Consider the following 21,498-nt stretch of genomic DNA (forward strand, 5'->3'; position numbering starts at 1 on the left):
AGTATGTGTAATTTTAAGCCATGATTTTACCCCAGATTTAACGCTGTTATTTTACATTGCTTACTGGAGGAAGTGATGTAAGAAAAAAAAATGTTATGACTTTTTTTATGCCCTTTTTTACACTTCAAAGAGTGGCGATGTGTGGTGCATTATCCCGCTGTTTTTTACACAAGGGAGAGGAGACAACCTACTATCTAACTCCTTCATGTTGTTCTTCTCTATGTATGCTATAGATAAAAAAAACCTTAGCAAGGAGCTCAGGGCAAATGGAGTAGAGCGAATGGTAAGTGTCAGTCTCTACATGGCTGGTGAAACAAAAACTGACAAATAATAAATGTATCTTTAGCAAGTCCTGTTAATTTGGACATTGCATTACTAGATACTTTTTTTACAAATACAAATACAATTTTTGGATGGACCAAGAAAGAGAGAGATATTAATGCCAGGCTAGGCCAAACCAAGGCAAAAGAAGTGCAATGCCATCTCAGGAGGCAAAACAAAATCACAGCAGGTCTGAGTCAGAACTATGAAAATTTCTGTAAAACAACTCAGTTGAGAAATTGGTGAGACTAAGAAGGACTTGAGATGAAATGCCAGATGGTATAAAAGACAATTAGATGAGACAGAAAATGCCAACATGAACACTTGACAATTACACCAGATAGGAAGTCCTGGGAGTTTCGCCGCAGTTTTGTGAATTTATTCATTGGTAGTGAAATGTGTAAATTCAACGCAAACTTGTGCCTAGCAAATTAATTCGCCCATCACTACTGATTTCATCTCATCAAGTTATCTATGTATCTATCTTCACAATTGAATATATACATACATCAATCAACAAAATAACCAAATAAAGTAAGTTATTAAAATTCATAATCCTTGCAACTTCATCGTTTCTGCATAGTAGAGCCGACCTTGCACACTTCTTCGCATGTGGCGGGCTCGTGCGGGTTGAGTTTTTCTCCTGCTCTCCCTGCCCGTCAAATGCCAATGCCAATGCTTCCAACTTAGTTTTTTATAGACGCTGTGCCTGCTCGCCCCGCCCCTTTTGTGACATCATCGGCAGGGCGGGCAACCCGGAAGAGCAGATGTGGGCGGGCGCAGGCTAAGGGAAGGAGGGTTAGGGTCGGGTGCGGGTCGGAAAAATCCCAACCCGCACATCCCTACAGCACAGATTAGTTGGGATCCAGTACAAGGTGCTGTTTTATTATAACAGAGAAAAAGGACAATAATTTTTTAAAAATATGAATTATTTGATTAAAATGGAGTGTATGGGAGATGACCTTCCTGAAATTTAGCTCTCTGGATAAAGGGTGTACGGATAATAGATCTAATACCTGTATTCTGATTTTATGTGCTTGAATTTACTGGGTGGACAAGGTTCTGTTAGTATCTGTTAAAATTAGGAGTAAATTGGGGTCATTTGAACTATGTCATATTGGTTGTTATAGCAATTAAATGAACATAAGAAGATTAGTATGCCCTTAAGGCAAATAAGGATTGCCTTATCAAGAATTAAGCTTTTATTAAGTACAGTTCATTTATTTGTACTATTTTCCTTTTTAATTAACTGAGCTCTGACCTTCAAAACAACATGATTTCTAATCCAGATTTGGTTATATTTGCCATTTTGTTTGAATCGCTTGCAAAGAAACCGCATGTGCTTAATCTATTAGAGGCATTCCTGGGGTACATCTTTGATAAGGAAAATACTTCTGTGAAATTCACTTATCTTACGAACTCAGGCATTCTTCCTTTCAATGGTAGAGAAGCTAACATTTTTAAAGCAGTCTCGGCATCGATTGATGCAGCTTCCTGTTGCACTCTACAGTCCCTTTATGAACAGTGGGGGGAAGTTATAGTAATAACTGATCTTGAAAATTACATTTCTCTGACAGTGCTCTCAAGAGTTAAAAATGTAGGTGTAATATTGGATACTAATACTAGATACTAGGTTGTTACCACAGTAAAATCCATTAGCAGATAGGTCCAGAAATGATAACTTTATTATTCTAAAATGTCTTATTTTTATTATCCTTTCTTTTTATCGTTTCACCGTAATTCATATCAGTCACTGCCCTAGTGGAACTTATGCTGAGGTCCCTATCACATGTCTACAGTATGGTCAGTTTTATCATTTCTGCACAGGCTTAAATTGAATCTAGGAAGCCAGTGCTGCAAGGTGGAAAGGCAAACCACTGCATCCCCATCTGTCCTTCATTGGTAATGCCAATCCTTTCTAGGCACCTACAACAGAAATCCAGTGTATGTGTGACTTTGCCACAAATTTCCAGGGGACTAGCAGAGGGCTTCAAACAAACTAGTTTTCCCAGGAGTAAGCAGCAAATTGTAAAGAGTCAAGAACTTTAAGGGGCACATTTACTAAGGGTCGAGTATTGAGGGTTAATTAACCCTCGAATTCGACCCTCAAAGTAAAATCCGTCGACTTCGAATATCAAAGTCGAAGGATTTACCGCAAATACTACGATCGATCGAACGATCAGGGGGCCGATGCATCAAGGGTCGAATATTGAGGGTTAAAAACCCTCGATATTCGACTGGGGAATGAAAATCCTTCGACTTCGAATATCGAAGTCGAAGGATTTTGCGCAAAAAGTTTGATCAAACGATCAAAGGAATAATCCATTGATCGAACGATTAAATCCTTCGAATCGAACGATTCGAAGGATTTTAATCCAACGATCGAAGGATTATCCTTTGACCAAAAAAACTTAGCCAAGCCTATGGGGACCTTCCTCATAGGCTAACATTGGGTTTGGTAGCTTTTAGGTGGCGAACTAGGGGGTCAAAGTTTTTTCTTAAAGAGACAGTACTTCGACTATCGAATGGTCGAATAGTCGAACGATTTTTAGTTTGAATCCTTCGATTCGAAGTCGAAGGTCGAAGTAGCCCATTCGATGGTCGAAGTAGCCCAAAAAACACTTCGAAATTCGAAGTTTTTTTACTTCGAATCCTTCACTTGATCTTGGTGAATTGGCCCCTTTAAATCCTTCGAATCGAACAATTCGAACTATTTTAATCCATCGATCGAACGATTTTCCTTTGATCAAAAAACCCTTAGAAAAGTAATGGGGAAGGTCCCCATAGGCTAACATTGTAGCTCGGTAGGTTTAAACTACCGAAGTATGTCGACGTTTTTTTTAAAGAGACAGTACTTCGACTATCGAATGGTCGAATAGTCGAACGATTTTTAGTTCGAATCGTTCAAATCGAAGTCGAATTCGTAGTCGATGGTCGAAGTACCCCAAAAAAACTTCGAAATTCGAAGTTTTTTTACTTCGAATCCTTCACTCGAGCTTAGTAAATGTGCCCCTAAGACACTAGAAACTGAACAGTTGTTGCTGCAGTAGATAGTGATGGGCGAATTGTCCCGTTTCGCTTCGCCATGAAATTTGCAAATTTTCCACAAAATCAGCGAAACATCGAAAAATTCGCAAAACACGAATTTTGATGCTGGTGACAATTCAAGGCAATGGGCATCCGTTAATCGCCGCCGGCAAATTCACGTCTGACAAATAAATTCGCCCATCACTAGCAGTAGAGTTTTTATAGTTAGAAATATGCACTTGGAAATATTGACATATTTCTGCATGATTCAACCTTCAACTTTCCGCCATAAGGACATACCTCCAGTGTCACCATCAAAAAGCAATAAAACATTTATTCTTTCCATTGATTTATAAGATGTGCATGGAGAGTGCTTATCATTTTACTTACTGTAGATACAAACCTCCATTGGTTGCTGAAGACATTCATGTTCATAATTAAAGGTTCATTTATTAATGTATATGAAGCCCTTCTTTACTTATTAAGGATGTTTGTCTGACTTTTCCCTACTGACTAGAGAGATGAAGATAGAGCTCTCTTCCTACAGAATACAAGAGCATCATATGAAACTAAGAACCCATTCAGTATAGTTACTTTTCATATTAATTCAGTACTTATTCATACTTAATCATGTCCCAATGCTGTTTCATGTCATGTTTTAGCTACCATGGGTGGTTCAGTCTCTCTTACATGAAATAGCTCCCTTCATACCTTTTTTCTTTTGTTTTTACTTGACTGGGCATGGTGTATACCACAGCTAAAAAAGAAATATATGAAAAAGAAAAAAGAACATACAGCTGAAAGAATTGCAGAAGCAGAAAAAAGTCCTACTGTAGGTAAAGAAGATTTTGTTCCTTTGTTTCTTCTAACCCAGGGTGGACTGCATGCATTTGTGGTTGGAATGTTTTTCCTAACACCATAGGGCAGAGAGGTTCCCAAACTGTGAGGACTGGCTCCCAGGGGGGATGTTTAAACCAATGGTGTGGTGGGAAGACAATTAGGGGCAAATTCACTAAGCGCCGAACGCTAGCGTTACTTCGCTAGCGTTTGTCATTTTCGTTACTGCGCAAATTCACTAACAAACGCTGGCGTAGTTTCGCTAGTGTTACTTCGCACCCTTACGCCTGGCGAATTTTCGCTAGCGACGTAACAACGCAAATTCACTAATGCGCGCAGTGTACTGAACGCTACCTTTTACGCTAGACTTCCTTCGCCACCTCAGACCTGGCGAAGCGCAATAGAGTAGATAGGGATTGTTTCAAAAAAAGTAAAAAAAAAACGCTGGCGTTTTTTCTATATTATGGGTGATAGGCTGAAAAAGATCGAAAATTTTTTAGGGGCTCCCCTCCTTCCCCCCTACATTTCCTAACTCATGGCAACTTACCTAGACAGTGGGCACATGTGTAGGGCAAAATAAAAATTTTATTTGATGATTTGAAGGTTTTCTAGCCATTTGTAGTGCTGATACGTATTCCTCCATTGAAATTTGAATTTCGCGCCGTATGCAAATTAGCCTTCGCTAGCGTAACTTCGCTTTACTTAGCGAATCAACGCTAGCGCAACTTCGCAACCTTACGCTACCCCTGAGCGCAACTTCGGATTTTAGTGAATTTGCGAAGCGCTGGTGAAACTACGCCTGGCGAAGTGTGGCGAAGTGCGGCGAAGTTACGCCTGGCGCAACTACGAATCTTAGTGAATTTGCCCCTGTGGGTGAGATTAGGGGAGAATGCTTATTTGTTTTCTGAAATACCCCTGAAAGCCCAATTAAGGTCAGTTAGGGTGAGATTTTGGGTAAACAGAAATTTTGCGGCAAATTTCTGTGTTTCGCCACCAGTGAATAAAATTTGTCATTGAAAAACCTGGTGTATTGGAAAAATTTCGGCGTGCGTCAGAATAGTCGTGTGCCCATTGATTTTAATGCATTTGGCCCAAATAGGCTTGCGTAAAACAATTGTCGCTGGCGCCGAAATTAACTTGAGTCAAAATCATTTTGATGCCCATTGACTTTTCACGGAAAATTGGCAAATTCACCCATCATTAGTGAACACTTGTATGGAATCCTAAATGTTCTTGGGACAATGACTGAATGGTTAATGTACCATTGATTTCTTATATCAGTAACATTTTTAATCTACAAGGAGTCTTGACCCACAGTGTCAGATAACTACGACCAGAGATGGCAGCTGACCCCAAAAAAACAGGAGGAAGATATTCCCCAAAATTCCAGACATCCCCAGTTCAGCCACACAGACTGCACAGGCAGGATCGCTGTTAATGTTTAAATCTACAAACTTTATTTGTTTCAAAACTGATGTTTCATAATGTGGTTGCAGAGTTCACTGAGCAATGGTATTATGAACTAGCCCATCTCATTACCACATGATTTTATACTGATTTTGCATAACCTTCGGTTTTTATATGTAGTGCCTTTATTTTTGGAATGAATGGTTTTAGTAGAATACATATGAAAACTACTTTTAATTTGTACATCTACATGAAGATGTAAATGGATAAATGGCTAATACATAGCAAGGAACTTTGGATGTATATTTAATTCCCATACAGACATGTGATAATATGAAACAGGGTATACAGGAGTAGAAAGACTTGCAGACTAATTCATTGACATGCTCTGTGCCTACTGGAATTCTTTTTTCTCATTTATCATACAGTTTTGACACAGCCACATTCTCTTTAATATCTAATTTTAAACACACCAATAAGATTAGGTCAACCATGGAGTCAGAGAAGAAAGAAGAGCAATATGTAACACTAATAAATACATTGAGTTGAATGCTCACCTCCTTTTTCTGCCAGTCATTGAAATGTGATGAGCATTCATTGCTAACTGTGCAAAATAAATTACTGCTCATGACTAGGAAGGTAACAAGGCGCTCTATACTCTCACTAAAGTAATTCCTTGCCAAGAAAAATCATATACGTCACACTCTCTGTGTCTGTGCCAGATTCACTATCTTACTTGCAAATTAATACAAACAGCACTGCCACTGGTTTGCAGGAATACAAGGTAGATTTGTTGGAACTTGGCCAAAATGGCCCTTATTCTTTTTATTTTATGTTTCAGTCACTTTAACATTGACTTCAGGCAGTAACATGGACGCCCTGTTTTGTTATTCATGTTGTAGCACAGTTCTGAAATGAAGAATTCATACATTTTAACCCATTTTGTTTAGTAGAAATCTATGAGAAGCTCATCTTAGAATTCATTCTGAGACTCTGAAGAACCCGGGCACTTAGAATTTAGTCATTAAAAAACTAGGGTCCCATGGTACTCTGTTCTTGACACTGTTGAAATATTTATATATACTATGTACTGTTTTTATAAGAAACCTAAATGTATGCAGTGAAATTCCCCCTTTGTTTTACTTGCTCTGACTGCTGAAGATAGGAAACTTCCAACAGTCCCTAACTGCTCTGCAGGGAAACAATCATACTTTCAAACAGCATGGGGGAGCCGCCCCCCCCTTGTTTCCCAGAACTCAGGCAGCTTTGTTTGTTTCGCTGTAAAGATTTGTATCTGCAGACCCAGTGCAGTCTGCATATTCTGATTATTAATCAGTCATGCTGTATCGGCTATGGCAGATATGATTTGACTTGTGCTGTTTTGATAATTTATGATGATAGCTAAGCATAACCTCCCAACTGAAGCCCAGACCACAATGAGCATGTGCGTAGTCTTGGTCTTGCAAAGATGTTTAACAAAGTTACAAGATGACAGCCCCCTGTGACCAACTTTGAAAGCACAAATCATTCTTTTACTTAGGCTTCTGGTGCAGTAAGTTTATGTTTATATTTAGTATACAAAATACAACATTTCTAGAATTATTCTATTTTAGACTTTAGTTCCCCTTTAATGCTCCTTATTGTATAGATCGAGGTCCCCAACCTTTTTATACCCATGTGCCACAATCAAAGTGAAAAGAGTTGGGGAGCAACACAAGCACAAGGGATGCCAAATACGTGTTATGGTTGATTATTTGATAGCCCTATGTAGACTGGCAGCTAGAGTTCTGCGAGGAACTAATTTATTAAACACAACTTGCAACCTGCACACGGACACGCAACCTGCATACTTACCCGCTTGGACCCTCTACCTGACCCAACCCGCAAGTACCTTATCCACAACCCAATCCACTGACCATCAAGAAGCAGGAAGTGCTGTCATTAGAAGTAGGCGTGATCAGAAAAAAAGGAGTAAAACTCGTATTTGAGAAGATACGCGACCAGTCCACAACCCACAAACCCTACGAACCCGGTCCTGAAACCTTTACCAGGGTACAGCAGGTTTTTGCGGGTAACTCCCAGGTACCCGACCCACTGCTACACTCTATTTGCAGCCTACTAGAGACTCTGCTTGGCAGTAAACCTGATTTTTATGCAATTAAAACTCTAGAAAGTCAAGAATCGAAAAATAAGCACCTTTAGGTATTTTGAGGTCACAGGGAGCAACATCCAAAGGGTTGGTGAGCAGCATGTTGCTTGTGTGCCACTGGTTGGGGACCACCATCCCAAATGTTTGGGATTTTAGTTCATAACATGATAACAGCCTTCACGAAGAAGAGAAACTCACACCCCATGTTGGAAGGAGAGTTTGGAAAACATAACCAAAAACAGCTTTATTATTACTATGTTTGAATCAGTGCTTGTATATCAATGTCATTGTCTTAGTCATCATCATCTTATAGAGGAGGTTTTAGATTGTGCTGCAGTGCTTTACACCATCATTCACATGTGGCTACCCCTGTAGAGCTTACAATCTATGGTCTCTATCACATTCCCATAACATGCCATGGTTATTATATTGAGCCAATTAACCACCCTGTTTTTGTAGTGTGGAGGAACTGCAATAAAAAAACCCACTCGTACACAGGGAGAACATACAAACTCCTTGCAGTGCTGTGTCCAAGTCAGGGTGCTAACTAGTAAACCACAACATGTTACTCATATATTAATAAAAGAGGGACACCACTGAATTAAAATATACGCGTTTACCAGGTGGGGAGGTATGAGTATTATTTGTTTGGTTAGAGTTTGTGGATTGCAATATTGAATCAGCATGTATGTCCAAACTGAGGCCCTACTGTTTGCATCAATTGCAGTTTGCCCTAAGCCGGTGGCTAAAAACTAAATTAAATTAAATAATGAAAGAATTAAAAAAAAATCCTCTCTACTATGGGTAAGACCGGCCAAGTGGGATTCAAAGATACCTCTGTAGATGTTTTGCTTTGGTCTGTCCCTTTTAATGTAAAGCTCAGGTCTATTAATATGCAGAATAGGTTTTCATTTGACCAAGCAACAAATGTATGTCTTCATTTCTTCTATCTATGAATATTTTAAAACCCTGATGAACACTAGACCACGTGGGTTTTTAAGCAAAGACTTATCACAGCATAAAACACCCTCATTTTTATCTTCTAGCTGAGGGCTTCTTTATCCTTATTCAAGGGTGTCATTTTAAATCGCATGCCAAAACTTGGGACTTGGCAGTGTTTGAAATATAATTTGCAATCTGCAGTGTTTGCTGGCTAGCCCTGCATCTGCCCCTCAATTCCCTCCGCCCCTCTCTCCCTTTTTTTTTAAATTTTTTTTTTACCAGCCTGCCGCCTAATGTCAATAGGGGGCATCCCTCATCTGTCTAAAAGAAAAATAGCTTACTAATTAGAATTCAATTTGCCAGGAGCTTCTGAATTTTCATGTTCATAGATTTCAAGCTTCTTTGTTTGAATAAAATCACCAACTTTTTTACCCCCCCCCCCCTGTTTTTCATTCTATCATCTCTTATGAGATAGAAAAAGAACGTGTTTCAGATTCAATTGTTAGAACCTGCGCTCGGCTTTCGCTGTGTCAGGTTTATGGAATAAAACAGCTTTTCTGACTATTTTTTTTTTAACTGGGTATTGCCTGTGCTTAGCAAGGTTATTGTGCAAGTGTGGGTGCACAAAATGCCTTGTCTGTCTTCCCTGATGTTCAAATTCTGGGGGAAATCTGAAATGTCTGAAATTCGCAGACAGATGGTTTAAGCTTGGATGAAATTCATTAGAATTAGATCACAGAAGCTTGTTGATAGCAGCATGTGAAATAGTACGGCTGAATTTTGTTTTTCAGTAGAAACCTCCCTCTGGTGTGGAGGGGAGGGAAATATATGTCAAAAATTGTCATCTTTTGCACTAATTTGTTTTCATGGCCCTCTAAAGGTTCTCATTTCCCCTGCTATTGTAATATCACAATTAACTACAATGTGGATCCTTTTTTCTACATATCCTTGTAGGGTATTTATTTTGGGACAATTCAAATACCAAAACGCCAGTGTTTTTATCCGCAGATTATTGCTAGAAGGGAAGGAATTGCACAGACAGGGCTCTACAAATGAATATAAAGGTCTCATCTCTTTCAATCAATTGATTTCTTCTTCATAATTCTTCAAAGGGTCCTTTAAAGAAAGGGAATTAGTCTCAGTCTAATTTCCTACGCTAGGAAGCACCAATATAAGCTGTGTAGTGGATAAATACAATAACTAATATTTTTCGGCCACTCTTTCAAACTGAGGAGTGATTTAGGATCGGAAGAAAGTGTTACCCAATCAAAGTGGGAGTGCTGCCCAATCAAATCTGATCCCTACAGAGTGAAAATAAGCATTATTTACTGTTGTTTGAAAGGGTAAGAACAGAACATCTATAAGGCTACGAATTATCGGAAGGCCGTGTCCCACAGACTCCATTATGAAAAAGTAGGATCAGGCTACATAACTGGTGATGGTGAAGAAACCATACTGGTCTTTCAAGCAACCCAACAAACCTACAACTACCAGTTCCTTAACAAAGAATTATTCTAAAGGAATTTTATCTACTTTCAATATTGTATGGGTGTATAAATATATATATATATAAGCTAGAATACAAATATTTAACATTCTTTGCAAATCTTTGCAAGAAGAATAAAGAAGGACACAGTGAGACTCCAAGTAGAACCTGTGCAACATAATGGAACACACTATTCTGTCTCCAAAGCCATAGAAAACATTCTGGCACAGTGACTTCGATTGGGTGCAGTGTTTTCACCATAGTGTTGTAATTTGAATGTGCTTATGAGTAACAAAGTCTATCTATGTGTGAACCAAACCTGTACAGGGAACATAACTAAGTGTATGAGTACAGGCTTGCTTTTTTTCTAGGTCTGTCCGTGCAAGATCAGCAAGGCTCATCTGAATTACCTTTCCATGCACTAGGCGGGTAAATATCCAGCCTCCTCTATCTGTTCTTGTTATAAAAAATTGGCAGCAGGCAGCATGGCAGAATGACCTAGAAGATGGCACTTGTCACCGGTGGGATTTCTTTTGCATTCTGCAGGCCTAATTTTGCTTGAACTCAGTGTGGCCTCTGTCATATCTTCATTTTCTCTTCCACTCCAGGCTTCCCTTCGCCTAATCCTACATCAGGCAAGCAGCAGCTCTGCACACCCATCTCTGAAAATCCATTCTGAAATGCCAAAGAAGAACCTTAATTTGAAAATTGGGATCAGAATTAAACAGCACGCTCTTGCAGCTGCATACAATACCTTTCAGCTACAATATTCATGGCTGCAGCATTATGAGCTGACTCCTTTGCCTGTGCATTTCAAATCCATCATTACTTAGGGTCTTAAAGGTGAGCGAGTTGATTAGTGCTGTAATGAAGTCCTTGTGTTACTTATAGTCAATGTACATCGCAAGGAGAGCATATGTAAGATTCTTTAACCCCTCTATTTTATGAAAAGCCCAGCACACTAAAAGTGATATTCTATTAGCATGGAAGTCTGGCATATATTTACCTGGGTACAGTAAGTGCAAATGATTTTACTTGCACAGTTGTCATTAATGCATTGAAGTCAATAGGACCTCTGCTCAGTATATGTCAAGCTTTGTTCAACTTTTAGAATTATAGAGTGCAAGCAAATGATCAAGCCATAGTTCTGATTAAAAGCTTAGCCTCTGAAGAGGCTTTGCAGCAGCCACTGATTTGTCAATACTCTATGATTTACAGTATGAACATATTAAGTGCTTAATTTTCCAAAAATCTCATCGGAGGATAGAGACATCTTTGTTTGGGCAGGCTTACCATTTGAGAATCTAGAACTATATAATTAAATATGGTCTTCTTTAGGGCAGGCTAAGCCTCCCCAACCTTAATTATTTTCTACCTAAACTTGAAGATATAGAAAAAGATATGCTAACATAAGGTTGGACAAATCTGATTTCAATGTACTGGAATGGGACATGTTATATAGAATTCTTGGGACCTGGGGTTTTCCAGATAATGGATTGTTCCATAATTTGGATCTGAAAACCTTAAATTTACTAGAAAATCATGTAATCATTAAATAAACCCAAATAGGCTGGTTTTGCATCTAATAAGGAGTAATTATATCTTAGTTTGGATCAAGTACATGGTTCTGTTTTATTTTTACAGAGAGAAGTAATTTTTAAAAAATTTGGTTTATTTGGATAAAATGAAGCCTATGGGTGGCTTCCTTTCCGTAATTCAGAACTTTCTGGATCACAGTTTTCTGGATAACAGATCCCAAACCTGTATACAAATATATATATCATACGTTATTAACAATTTCACAATATATCTACCAGCTTTCTTACATCTTCAAATGTATCTGAATAGTTATTCATTTCTGGAACTCTATTGGCGCACATGATCTTCTTTTCATCTGAAATCAACGTTGTGCTGTGTGCAACATATGGCAAGATGTATTCATCAAATCAATGTCCTGCAGGTCAGATAAAGAGGCATATACATGTCAAGAATGGAAGGGTTAAAAACTGGAATGCACAGAATCTAAATGCAGTTTAGGGATTTATAAAATATCCACAAAATTGCCAAGAATCTTATATAGTCCTTTATTTTAGATCTAAAGAGCAAACGGTGTCTTTCCGGCACACTTTTCCTCAGAAATATAGACTATAAAATACAAACGGGTAATAAACTAATTCAGAATTACCCCAAATTACCCCGGGTAATAAACTAATTCAGAATTACCCCAAATTTTTGGGGTAATTCTGAATTAGTTTATTACCCGGATTTGTGCAGGCACAATTATTAAATTAATTCATCGTCTTATTATAACTATGAATTTAGAATAATATTGCACTAGCACTTCAATCAATCAATTTAAATCACTTAAGTAATTTATATTCACTTAATTTAGTATGCTATAAGTAACTTTTAACCATTACTTAAAGGCACAAAGCACCTAATAGGGCAATCACTTCCCGGATTCAAACACCAATCACGTAATAACGAATCACAATTGGTTTTTTTAAATATTTATTGAAATTATTCTTAATTATCAGAAACCTAAGAACTGAACAATATAGATATTGGCAATTAACATGGTATTAACAATTGGTCGGCAACTAGACAGAGAGGGGTTTTACACTTTTTTAACTTCAGTAAACTGCTTGATGTATATCATTGTGACTCTGCCAACAAACCTTGAACAAGTAGACAGATACCAGTACAGTTGAAATTCAAATGTATTTACAAATGAGCTATAGTCTAGTGAGAGTAAAAAGTAATCATACCTATGTCAAGATTATGGGCCATTTGGAGTCTGAATAATTGACTTCTGTAGGTACCTGCTGTGGCAGCGGAGTAAATATGAGTGCATTGAAGTGCAACGACTGTCAACAGAACCAACAGAACAGAACTGTCAAGGCAATGGTTACCCGGAGCTGATTAGCAGAACGGTGCCTGGTGTGTGGTATGACGGCAGATTCCGAGACAGTTTTGACCCCTGAAACATAAGTGGAATATTACAACATATGCTAAACCTTAACAAAGCTGTGAGACTATAACAATATTTCCTTTTAATACAATGTACACATTGCTCCTTTCCAGTGCAATTAAGCCGCGTTTATATAGGCAAAGATTTGTTGGTACTCAAATGTATCTAGTTCTAATAATTATGTTCATGAAATCTTATAGTGCATTATCATAATTAAATTAATGTTAGGCTTTGAAATTAATGTAATTCAATTGCCAGAGGGGTTTGCGTATTCTGTCCTTCAAAAAGTACATTGTCAATTCCATTGTCCCAATCTATAAGTAATTATCAAATGCCAGTCTCAGGTTAGCTCAGTAATAAGACACAGGGTGACAGACAGGTTGGAAATGAAATGCACATCCACAAGGAAGGCACTGTCTAGCACCAAGGAAAAACTAAGCTACAAAAGGTGAGGTGACGTATTTGTATTGTATTGTTTTGTTAACGTTCTGGAGCAAAGCAACTATAGCAAGTCACCTGTATGTCTTCTTGTTTAATAGGATACAGTAATATCCTATTTTCCTTTCACCATTACTATTGATGGCATGAATATTAACCCAGTTAACTCAGCACGCTGCTTAGGGTCATCTTTGATCAGTCCCTCTCCTTCTCTAATCATATTAATAATACTGCCAAAACCTGTCATTTCTTCCTCCACAATATAGCCAGGATACGCCCGTTTCTTTCACAAACAACAGCCAAAACACTAATCCATGGAAATATCTTATCATGTTTAGACTATTGTAATCTCCTCCTAACTGGTCTTCCTGGCTCCCATCTCTCACCCCTCCAATCAATCTTAAACTCTGCTACCAGCAGGCCCGGACTGGCAATCTGTGGCAAATGCCAGAGGGGCTGCTATAAGGTGCCATAGGAAGTCAGTATTTAGTGGGCTGGTGGGGGGCTGTTTGGGTTTTTCTGTGGGCTGATTGGGTCTTTGTGTACCTGAAATGCCAGGGCCTATTTTAATTCTCAGTCCGGACCTGGCTAACAAGATCCTTCTGCTCTCTCCTAAAAGGGAACCTGCTCAACCCCAACTAAAATCCCTAGCATGGCTGCCTGTTAAGCAAAGCATAGCATATAAAACCCTTCTACTAACATTCAAAGCCCTTCGCTCCTCCGCTCCTCACTACATTTCTTCTCTTATCTCACTATATGTTCCTGGTCATCTTGTCTGCTCTTCTCAAAGCCACCTTCTCTTCACACCATCCACATCCACTGCCACCTCTCGTCTCAAACCCTTCTATCTTGCTGCTCCTTACCTCTGGAATTCCATCCCTGAATTCCTCTGTAAGGAATCCTCTCTTAATCTCTTCAATAAAAAACTAAGAGTCTACCTTTTGGACCACTAGAACAGTAGCCTAGTCCTGTCCCTACTGACTATGCCTTACCTTACACTTTTTCATCTCCAATTTGTACCTGAATGTTAGCCTCCCATCCACTTAGACTGTAAGCTCTACGGGCAGGGACCTCCTTCCCACTATGTCTCTTACCACATAGCACATAGGGTGTGATTAGAATTCATACAGATCACATGCCAAAAAAAGCCAAAAAGGTTTCTCCTTGTACAATCATCAGCTGTAATCTACAGGTGGTTGAGAACAGTTTCTGAAACTTGGTCGTCATCTCAGATAAATGGCTTTGAAGCATAAAATTAAACTCCAATACATTCTCTGCAATTAACTCGTTTTTATATGTCACGGGCATTTTCTGCTTTTTATCATTGTTTTTGCTTGCGCTTCCTGTCTGAGCTACATTACCTCGATGTCTTTTAACTATTAGACTTCCCACTTGGGAGTCATATTTAAGGTCAGCAAGTATACGTTAATCCAGCCTCCAGTAATTTTACTGCTCATACTGGGAATGACAGGCACATATAGGAGATGAAAAAAAGAATCATTCATTATTTATAGAAGGCAAATTTAATGGGCTGTTTTTTCCTATTTTCTACATTAGTTATTGTGAAGACTTCATCTGCCTCTCACAATCCCCTAGTATCTAAGTATCTAAGTATCTAGTATCCTTTTTTTGTTTTCTACTTACTGTGGTGAGCTGTTTCTTTATTCTTTTTTAAAGGGGCATTTACTTTGAAGGATAATCAACATTTTTTTAATGCAATTATCTAAAATGAATGCTTGCAAAGGATTTTCCTTATTACAAGACAACTTTACTGAGCATTAGAACAACATAAGGCTAATGTTTACCTTCAAAACAAAATTTTGCCTTCCTATATTTTATAAATTATGGCCAAACTTCTCATGCCCCAATATGTTCAAATGATTAAAAACTAAGGGGTAGATAAAAGGTCAAATTTCAAATTGATGAGAAATTTATTTTACTCTCATAAATTCAAATGTACTCACAACTGGAATGGGAGGATATTTATGGAAAACATTGAACATCTAAAATATGATCGAATGGGAAAGACCCAAAAATGTGATTCGAATTTGAATTGAATACGAACGAAAGTTGAATCTAATTTTCCTTTGAAAAAAAACTTGAATGTCTGGAAGGCTTTTAACATATTCAAATGGTTCAATGGACCTCTGTCATTGACTTGTAAATTAATTCGGCAGGTTTCAGGTGGTGAATATTCAAATTAGAACTGTTTTCATGGTCCAAGTGGGATAAATCTCACATTAGAATTTATATTTGAGTGGTTGCTTTTAAATTCAAATTTGTGAGTTTTGACACACAAAAAAATTTGAAAATTTGAATTTACCAGTCTAACCTCAATAAATCTGCCCCTTAAAGTAGTGTTAGATCTAACTATTACAACCGGCCTTTTGTGTCTGATCCTCAATGAAAAGAGAAAGATTTTTCTTAATTACAAGAAAAAATGGAGAAATGTAATGGGGTAACTATAGTAGAACTCCATTTTTACATACCTAGAATTAATATTTTCCCAGAAACAATGTTAATTATTTATGGTCCAGTGCAGGTAAACAACATTATATTCTTCCCACAATTTGTGTTTTCCCAGAGTTTACATTTCCCAGGTAAAATTTAAAAGTGGGGTTCTAATGTATTCACTTTGGGGCAAAATGCTCTTGCTATACTATTAAGGGTTGTAGAAGATGATTTGTATGTACTCTACAAATTAAGATGCTTATTCATTCTACTTATTAGGTGGGCATACATGGGTTTTACAAGAGCTGGTAGATATTTATCGAACAGATTAAAAAATCTCATCAGGTCAGAAGGTTGTTGCAGTCCTATACCAACTGGTCTCCTAAGACCCTATTATGATCCAATCAAAGACCAGGGAATTGGATTATTCTGATATGCGACCCAGTGTGTTGGGAGCAAAACTGGGTAAAGATCTACTCATTTCAATAAAAAACATTCCAAACAAGTAGATGATACAGTCTATGACCAAGGACTTTGAGTAACGTTGACTTTTTCCGACATGATCGTATGAAGAACAAATGATGACTCTACATGTTGGTATCCTCAGAAGCCAAAACAAGATGCAATCCTGACACTTCCACCTGTGTTGATGATCCTCATGGCACCAAAGAGAATCATGAAGACTGAATTCCTTGTACAGACAGGCTGACTGAGCTCCACCAGAATCACAGCCCCTCCCCCCCCACCTAGAATCTTAAGCTTTCTTTCAAGGGGAGGTGACCATATAGGGAAAGACACAAATTAGAATCAGAATCTTTTAACTACACTTTAAGGGGCCGATTCACCAAGGGTCGAATATCGAGGGTTAATTAACACTCGATCTTCAACTGGGAATTAAAATCCTTCGACTTCGAATATCCAAGTCGAAGGATTTTAGCGCAAATAGTTCGATCGAACGATCAAAGGATTATTCCTTCGATCGAACGATAAAATCCTTTGAACCAAACGATTAAAAGGATTTTAATCCAACGATCGAAGGAATATCCTTCGATCAAAAAAACTTAGGAAAGCCTATGGGGACCTTCCCCATAGGCTAACATTGAGTTCGGTAGCTTCTAGATGGCGAACTAGGGGGTCGAAGTTTTTTTTTAAAGAGACAGTACTTCGACTATCGAGTGGTCGAATAGTCGAAAGATTTTTAGTTCGAATCCTTCAATTCAAATGCTTAGTGTACCCACAATGGCTGATGATGGCCTAGCATTGAGAAATAGTTTGGGATCTATAAACAGAAAACAAATTGTAGCAGAATATGTACATAACTATGATGGAACATTGTGTTGGTGAAAGGTCCATGTGAGTACAAGTGCTCTGACAATGACTTTTGATGAAGCATGAACAGTGCAGATGAGAACCTGAGTATGTCAACATATGGCTACGCAAGTCCCCTGACAATAACTAGGGTATATAATAATGTATCACTTAACACATGCCATTGTGGTATTCTTGGTGAATTATTAAATTATTATTCTGCTATAATAAAAAGTACTTTTAGCATGGCATAGATTGGTCAAAGATCATTTAGGAATAAGTTTATGATCTTATATAGTCAGCTGGAATTTGATACAATTATTACTACCATTATTACTATTATATTACATGATTTTGAATTAACATTCTTAGTTTAAAGGCACACGCATTATCTTACATTCCAACTCTCTTCACTAATATGTTAATTTAATTTTGAGTTGAATTTCCTCTTTCAAACAAAGCATGTAAAATTGTAAGTGAAAATCCTTACACGTGCTTTAAGACTGAATACATCTTAAGGGAAGAAGTTAGAGACAGTCAACTCTGTTAATTATCCCATCCTCTCAATTAACATCTCACATGAAACCAAAGAAAGGTCTGTAGACCTGTGCTATTGTGCAGCCTGCTTTCTTCTCATCTCTCCCAGCAAAGGGATCTACAGAGCGCCATTATCACCAGTTTATAAACCCCTTGCTAAGAAACACGCCTCACATTAAGGGACTGCATACAGAAGCTATAAAAAAACATTTCTAATGAGGGTCTGAGGTTACCAGTTAAAACGCAGTCAAGCAGCCTACAAAACATTTGTCTCCTATCTTTAATAATTTTAATTAAAGTCAGCTACTATGAAATTTCCGCCTGAATAAATTACTGTTACTTACTTCAACAGGAACTAAGAGGAATAAAGAATCTTTCTTGTTATCCAAGGGCTTTTAAAATAGTCTGTACCTGTGCAGAAATACAGAATAGGACTTGTTACCTATTGAGGTGTAGGATTTTGCTGTACAGCAATCAGATCCGTTATTCAGAAACCCATTATTCAGAAAGGAACGGCTGTCTCCAAAATAATCTAATAATCCAATTTTTTCTCTGTAATAATAAAACAGTACCTTATACTTGATCCAAACCAAGATATAGTTAATCCTTATTGGAAGCAAAACCAGTGTATTGGGTTTATTTAAAGTTTACATAATTTTCTAGCAGACTTGAGGTATGAAGATCGAAATGATGGAAAGATTCATTTTCCTCGAAACCCCCAGGTCCCCAGCGTTCTGGAAAACAGATCCCATACCTGTAGTAATATGTTATAGTATAACTATAGAAAGATATTGCTGCAATACCCAGTTCCAAACAGAGTGTTTTCATATGCATTAGAGTGAAAAGCCAAACTTTAACTTAAAAGTCAGTTTTTTCTTACTTCTGCCCCTGGAAATTTGAAGAAAGAAGAAGCCAGAAGAGAAGTGCTCCATGGTGCTCACTGGTATAACCCCAGGCCAGTGTCGTTTTCTGCTGATAGGAGCACCCCCAAGTGGTAAACAACTTTCCTTCTCCTTTAAAGAATAGATGAGAGGGATCATTTACAAAAGCAAATACAATGTACTACTACCTGCACATTGCTGCTATCAATCCTCCCACACATCTTTCTAGCAACTTGTATCAACTGGTCGGGAGCTCCAATGTACCTGCCCAGTCTGCTCTGAGGAATAGCACAAAAGGGCAGACATGGAAACTAGGACCCTGAAAGTGTCACCCATGGACATGGAGGTAATTCCAGTAATTTCAAGCACAACAAGTAAATCATCAATAATGCAATAATTGGCACCTGGAAATGAGACCATTCTAGAAGAGGAATGTACAGCACCCTAAAATTGATCCAAGTTGAAAACCCTTTATTGAAACATTGGCTTAGACCGCAACTGCAATGGTTCAGGCCTACTGGAGCTTGAACCTGTTAAATGGCCCCAATATGCCTGAAATTTTTCAGCTGAAGTCTAATACAGGTTTTTTAACTTCACTCTTGCTGTATAAATGAGGCCCTAGGTCATGCATGATCAAGCAGCAGGGGCATCTTGTATTACAATTTGGGGGGCCTTATTTATCAAAATCCAAATTTAAGTATTTAAAGTATTTTAAGTATTTAAATTAAAAAAATCCAACCAAACTAGAATCCACGATTGAACCTTATTTATTATTAAAAAAGCACGATTTAATCTGAGACAAACACGAAGAATTTGAGAAAAAATCCAAATAAAATTATTTTTTCATGTTTTTTTCCCCGAATCACTCGATCCCTTAAAGTCTGAATTTTTCAGATTTTTGCCAGAAAAAAGGCATAAATAGTCGGATTTCCAGGCTAATTCCAGCACCAGGGCCGGAACTAGGGGTAGGCAGAGTAAGCACGTGCCTAGGGCACAAAGCTGGGGGGGGGCACCAGGCACGTACCTGCTCTGACTCCCACCCCATTGTCCAGTCCCGGCTCTCCCCGACTGCCACGGATATTTTCTTGTGATTGCGCTTCTGCGCACGCAGTTTCGCGTATGCGCACCCAAGCATGCACTCAGCCAGTGCCATGCCCCGCCAGGTTGCCTAGTATAAGGACCACTCCCATTGATTTATATACAACCTCGGCAGGTCTGAGATGGAGTATTTTTGATTCAGACTTTTTCCATCCTCTAATTTTTTTTCCACTAAGAATTCAGATTTTATAGTTTTTGTTTTCAAATTTTTGAGTTTTTTGGATTCTGCCTTTAATAAATAGCCCCCTGAGTGTTGCATGATACCACTGAGGTCCCAGCCAGCCCAATGGAAAATGGTAAGAAGCTCCCTACCCACCAAGGTTTCTTGAGCACAGAGATAACCTAGAATGTCTGTATACCAAATGTATATCTTGCTCTTGTACGATTAATCACCTAGAATTAGCTGTACTTTTATATTGCTGATTAATCTAAAATAGTTTAATGAAAGCTTTTTAGTAAGCGTCCTAATAAAGTTTACATTTCTTACATTTGGGATCAAGAAAAACTTGTCCTTTCCCTTCAGAACAGTGATAGTTACAACCCTTCATGGTAATTACAATAATTCAGTTACAAAAACAAAAGGTTATTCTTATTTTGCTAAATGTAAATCATGGAACAGATTGTGAGCAGCAGAAACCAAATCAAGTGTGAGATGTCTCTGGCAGAAAGACACGATGAGCACGTACTTGCACATGTACTGAACCTGGCTGTCATTGCAAGGAGCGTGGTAAGTAAATCAATAACATGGAGCATGGGAACATATTAAAATTATTTTGAAAACATGTTGCTGAAAGTAATGGTAAATCACTCCTGCTTTGTAACATAACTATAGTTTATACTATAGCTGCTAAACTAACTCCATTCAGCCTGATCTAGACATGTTTTAATATCAGGATTTTAGAACAGACATACTCACAATGAAAGTCCCTGAGCTGATGAAATGAAATCCAGAAACCCAAGATAATTCTAGGAGAACTATCTTAACAGATCTGGTAAATAATATGTATGTTACATAGTGGAAAGACATTATTTGTGAATGCAAAAGTGCAATGTGCTAAGTGAAATTTGACATTTTCTACCCATAACATCGTCTTGACAAAGGAACTCCTCAATTGACCCTTCATTTTCAGCCACCCATTGAACCCCATTGTTACATACCTTAATACCTCAATGAAACACCAGAAGCCAGAAATTGGATAAAATGGCCACAGCTTGTGATGGGTGAATCTGACCTGTTTCGAATCACTGAAAATTTGCAAAATGGCGAAAATTTGAAATGCATTTAAGTCTATGGGCAACAAAAACTTTATGTTACGCAGAATTTTTTTGATGTGCAACAATTTTTTTCACCTATTAGAGTCTATGGGTGTCATTTTCAGAGCAAAACTTTGCAAAACATTTCCATCATCACTAGCCACAGCATATATTTCACATTATATTAAATAAATAGGACCTTACCAGCCTCACCTCTAAGGCAAAGCCAGAATTCCATAAGAGATCACTACTCTGTTCTGCTGTTCATCAGTAAAGACTTGAGATCAGCACTATGTCATTATTTCCACCACAGATTATTAGACTGACTCTACCTACGGAGAGGGTGGCCCCCAAACCTGATATCAGCAGACGTTGCATCTCCCACCATGAG

At 38.1% G+C, this 21,498-nt stretch overlaps 1 long non-coding RNA gene across 1 annotated transcript; it reads right to left on the reverse strand.

Annotated features, from left to right (window-relative positions):
- Positions 1–9,962: 9,962 nt before the first annotated feature.
- On the reverse strand, positions 9,963–18,481 carry LOC121402148. The gene is made up of 4 exons (XR_005966612.1): positions 18,219–18,481; positions 12,938–13,149; positions 11,996–12,123; positions 9,963–10,844 (listed from the first exon to the last, which is right to left on the reverse strand). It is a non-coding gene; the product is annotated as an uncharacterized LOC121402148 (long non-coding RNA).
- Positions 18,482–21,498: the final 3,017 nt, after the last annotated feature.

Source organism: Xenopus laevis, chromosome 3S, assembly GCF_017654675.1.
Source record: "Xenopus laevis strain J_2021 chromosome 3S, Xenopus_laevis_v10.1, whole genome shotgun sequence".
NCBI lineage: Eukaryota > Metazoa > Chordata > Amphibia > Anura > Pipidae > Xenopus > Xenopus laevis.